We start from the raw sequence: 5,191 nt of genomic DNA on the forward strand, positions 1-5,191 counted from the left end.
CCTTGGCTTTCTAAGATTACCCCTTCTACCCTAAAATAAATATGCCCTCCAACCTTGTAAGAGGTTTCATCTCATTAAAGCAGAAAAATATAAACCATAATCATTTTTTGGAACAACTGTAACATTTTACATGCACTTGAATTATTTTAAGAACCAAAACATTCAAGTCATCTTAACTGTACAAGTAATAACACAATGTCTTCTGAGCTTTTCAGTCTCTTAAGAGATGAAAACCTTTAATTATATATCTGTTTTTTTCTGCCTAACATCCTATTCCTTAGGAAGCTCTTTTGTGTAACCTTGTGTTCCTGATTAGAAGACAGGAACAAAGGGAATAATGAAAATAGCCAAGGAAAATATTTGAAACAATTATAAAACAATCGCCTACACTCCTGTATTCACTGGTTTCAATGAGAATATACGTTAAAGTATCACGTTTTTGTTATCATTTAAAGAGCAATAATTAAACTTCAATTAACAGTGAAGAAGGGAACAGAAAACTGAAGACAGCTAGACTTTGAACAATCCAACATAAGTAAAATGGATTTATCTTTTTTTCTATGTAGTTGTGAAAATAATAGAGAGCAACAACCAAAGGAAAGAAAACGCCTAAGCCAAAGCAGTAAACGTTTGTCTATAAAATATGGTGAGGGTCTGACTGGTTCAAAGTCAGGCTTGCAAAAAGGAAAAGTGTATTTGCTTTAATGTGAACGATAAAAAGCATAAAAATCTTTTATTGAAATTTTACATATCTAGACTAGGACTTCTTGTGTTGGAGAAGAAGAAAGGTATAAAAAAGTTCAAGATTGCTTGACTATTCCCCAAGATCATTCTACTTTATCAGCTATAGCAATGCAAGTAGCCTTGGTTACTCTTAGTATCATGCTTGTTTACATTTAGAAGCATTATTTGTTGCTGGGTTATAAGCTGCAAACCCTTGAGTACTAATAAAGTCATTTCCTAAGGGATGAAAGTAGCTAAAATGTCAAAGACTTAGCATAGGGCAAACTATTTTCTAGCTATATCACAATCTGTAGGTGTAGATATTTTTTCCCATTGTTCCATGGAACCCATTTTTGTTAACTTCTTTTTCACCATCCGGTGATCCTATAACATCCTATACTATCCTGGGATTGCTTATCTTTACTGGATTCTCTAATTTCTGTTGGAAAGTTAGGAAGGAGAAAAGATTGAGTTACCATTTCGGTTTTACCTTATTTTTTATTATCTTAGAAACTGTAAATCAAAATAACATAATTTATCTTTATAATAACAGGAGACATATTTCATTTCTATATTCTTACCCTAGCCTTCCACATAACTTTGGTACTTAGTGATCCCCAAATATGAAAATGAAGATAGGGAGCTTCTTGTTTAAATATTATTTAGGAATTCAAGACTTCATTAATGCAAGGCCCTTAGTAGTATGTACATCTTACATGTGTATAAAGCTGGTGGCAACTTTTTCTTATTCTCAGAAACTAGGATTCGTGGTATCCTTGTAGTTGCATCAGGAAAAGGCTGTAGTTGATTTAGCTTACTACACCAAATCTGCTGTAAAATATTTTTACAAGATAATTGTCTTGAATAATCCGTATTTATCATTTACATTTCTAAAGGACAGAAATCTAAAATAAGTCTCACTAGATTAAAATAGAGCCTCCTACAGAGCTAAAATATTTTTCAGGTGAATCTAGTGGAAAAGGCATATACTTCCTGTTCCGCTTCCCAGAAACTTCAGTATGTTTGTTCTTGTCTTTTTCTTAATCTTCTAATGTAGCATCTTTACATCTTTCTGATGTTTCTTACCTAATGATGTCCCTTTCGAACTACAACTGGGACTTTTGAGTATACTTTGCCCATCTGATAATTATTCAAATTTGTGTTCCTTGGGCAATGAAAGGTGATTATTTTACAAACTTATATATAAAATGTAAATCTACATTTGATTGATTAGATATTTCAGGACTATAGATATTTTGGGAAGGTATTTAATGCCTACCACAATGAGTGTGTAAGCATTCTTTCTACAGGTTATAACCTGTTACCCTTTCATTAATTTTGAATAACATATTCCTTCAATAAAATATAACTAGAAAAAATTTGGTTCCTGAAAGCATTTAATCTTGATTAAAAATTGTCATTTACTAGAAATCTTAAATATCAGACAGCAGCTCCTGAAGCAGTGCTGGCACTATCACTTTTTGTATATTCTGCTTACAATCTTCTCTTTTCAAGAGCATTTGATTATTATTTTGGAATTATGGTTAATAGTTATTTGACTGCTATTTTTAAAGAATGCACCACCAATACTGGTTCTCATCTTTTAACTTGTTTATGTGTAATCTATTTCTGAAAGAAACAGCTATTTGAATTACATGAACTGCTTATTGAAGTGTGGAGAGGAAAAGAAGAAAAAAGATGTCCCTGTGTGTATGTCATGTTGAAAATTTACCTAAAAGCTATTTTCTTAAAATCATATATTTTTCATTTTGTTTGGATTCTGATAAAATTTAGCCTCTCAACTCACACAATGTTAATGCAGTCTTATTTCATGCCTACTAAAAGCAAACAGCAAATTACTACATATTTTAAATTTTTAATTGTTAAAATTATTATTTATTAAAAAACAATATTTTTTAAAAATTGGCTAAGGAAAATTGTTTATTAGATGTTTAGAGTCGTGTTCAGTCTCTATTGTTGAAGCCAGAAAGGGAAACATCTTGCTTTTCTTCTTCCTTGGGCCACTCTGATTTATTTCATCTATTTCTGAAACAATAAAACTCAGGCTTTGGAGCCTTTTGCTTGATATCCACAATGTGTCATTCTTTCTTTATTAATAGGAGAATTTGGAGAAAGGCTGAGAATTCTCACTAGAAAAAGGAGAAGAGGAAAAGAGAAGCGAGAAATCTAGATATTTCTTTCTCATCTCAATCACAATTTCCTGATAATGATTATGGATGTTTAATAGAGTACTCGAGTGATTAAACACATTTATAGAAAGAGTTAACCCCTCAAGTGATCACGTAGAGAATGCTTATTTATTTAAAAAATGTAATAGCATCAAGTAGGAAGTGTTTTTTCCTTGCAGGTCAAAAATTGCAGTCTGCATTTTTTACAACGATGTATTCCTTTTTTCTGATGCTTCATATAATGATGCTTATAGGGTGTTGCAATTTTGATAACTTTGAGGCAAAATGGACAAAGTAAATTCTTAGTGTTTTCATGAGATGTTCGAAAATGAGTTTCTACATCAGAAAATGATGATGATCTATAATTGCAAACCTGGCAGATATATGGCATCTCACCGGGTTTATGATTGTCCTTCATATGTTGTAAAAGAACATGTTCTGTTTCAAATGATAATTCACAGATTTTACAAATGGTAGAAAAGTCGTGAGGAGTGTGTGTACTCTCGATGTGGCACTGCAGCTGGAAGGGTGTGGGAAATTGCCGGTAGCAGTGCTTGCAGGTGGTGTGGTTTTCCCAGCTCTCACTGCTCTGCTTCTCAAGTTCCAAGTGGTGTTTCATGTGGTTCATAAACCTAATATTATTTTTGAGAACTTTCAAGCAACTGAAGCATTTAAAGGTTGTATGAGTCTTCTGTTCTTCCTGGATATCTCCTTCATGTTTTCCATAATAAAAGTCATTAACTAACATGATCAATTTTCCTTTCTCTGAATCAGCAGTCATAGCTTTATTTGCTGTATTTGAGTTTTCTGTTTTATCTGGTCCCAAAAAGTCATTTATCATGTCTGGACAACAATACTGCATGTGATTTTTCATAGGATCCAGAAGATTGAAATCAATATTGCACTTTGGACAAGCTCGTGGAAAAGGCGTTCCATCTTTAGATTAATTTGATGAAGTATTTTCACCTTTTGATGGCATAGCTTGGGGAGAAATCAGTGAAGGAGTTTTAACTACAGGGAATACAGCTGAGAAATCTGTTACAGAAACACTTTCACCAGGCTTGGGATTTTTTGGATTTACACTGTTCAGAAGCAGAAGGACGTTTTGATAAAAACAAATTTTCATTCAGACCTGCTCCAGAAATTGTTGGTATCCCTTGGTACTGTGGTAATTCTGTATTCTGGGTCAAGTCAAACAGTAACTCAGAAGAATTACTAGATACAACTCGGGATGACTTTGTTAAATAGCCAGGTTTAGAAAAAGGCTGTACAATAACAGAGCTATCTGAAGATCTAGATTCAGGATGAAAATTTACTGGCGAGGCAGCAACTGGATTTGATGGGTTCGTATTGTGTTGACTTGTAGACTTGAATGCAGCAGAAATACCTCGACTGAGCACACCATTCTTTATTCCCCTTGAATATGAGCTGGTTTAACTCTGTTCAAAATATTTGAAATTGCTGGTTTTGAACTTGCTATCTCTCCAACAAAGATTGGTTCATCATTGTCATCCTCCTCAACTTCTTTTATTTTCTTCTGCCATGGCTCTAGCTCTTCTTCACATTCCATAAAAAGTTCTGCCATGTCTGAATTTTCGTGAGCGGAGCCAGCTCGGCCTGACTGGAGCCCTAAAAGAGGAGGAGAAAGAGGAGGAGGCGGAGGAGGAGGAGAAAAAGGAGGAGCCCAAAAAACTGTCAGCAGCAGCAGTGGGGGCGGCGGCGGCTCCCATTGTGGAGCCAGCAGCCTGACCCATGGGAAGTGGGAGAGGGGGAAGGGAGACATGGGAGGAAGTGGGGGGGAGGGAAGCTGGCGCGGCCCCGCGCGCGCGCCCCAACACCCGATTATGATGAAGGTTTTGGAAAAATTAGGAATCCATGGAACATTACTCAATATAATAAAGGCTCTGTATGACAAACCTACAGCCAGCATTACACTTAATGGTCAAAAACTAAACCCATTTCCTCTTAACTCAGGAACAAGACAAGGATGTCCACTCTCTCCAATTCTCTTCAATCTAGTATTAGAATGCCTAGCTACAGCAATAAGACAAGATCAAAAACATAAAGGGGATCCAAATAGTGAAAGAAGAAATAAAACTCTCGCTCTTTGCAGATGACATGATCTTGTATTTAAAGAATCCCATGGACTCCACTCCCAAATTACTCAAGCTGATTCAAAACTTTGGCAAGATAGTAGGGCATAAATTTAACCCCCAAAAATCAATGTCTTTTCTGTATGCCAACAATGAGAAAAGTGTGGATGAAATTAGGAAAGTAAC

General features: G+C 35.1%; 1 pseudogene; it reads right to left on the bottom strand.

Annotated features, from left to right (window-relative positions):
- Nucleotides 1-3,063: 3,063 nt before the first annotated feature.
- Nucleotides 3,064-4,503, bottom strand: LOC138828817 (zinc finger protein 280D pseudogene; annotated as a pseudogene).
- Nucleotides 4,504-5,191: the final 688 nt, after the last annotated feature.

Source organism: Dipodomys merriami, unplaced genomic scaffold (genome assembly GCF_024711535.1).
Source record: "Dipodomys merriami isolate MVZ:Mamm:240054 unplaced genomic scaffold, mDipMer1.0.p SCAF_165, whole genome shotgun sequence".
Classification (NCBI taxonomy): Eukaryota; Metazoa; Chordata; class Mammalia; order Rodentia; family Heteromyidae; genus Dipodomys; species Dipodomys merriami.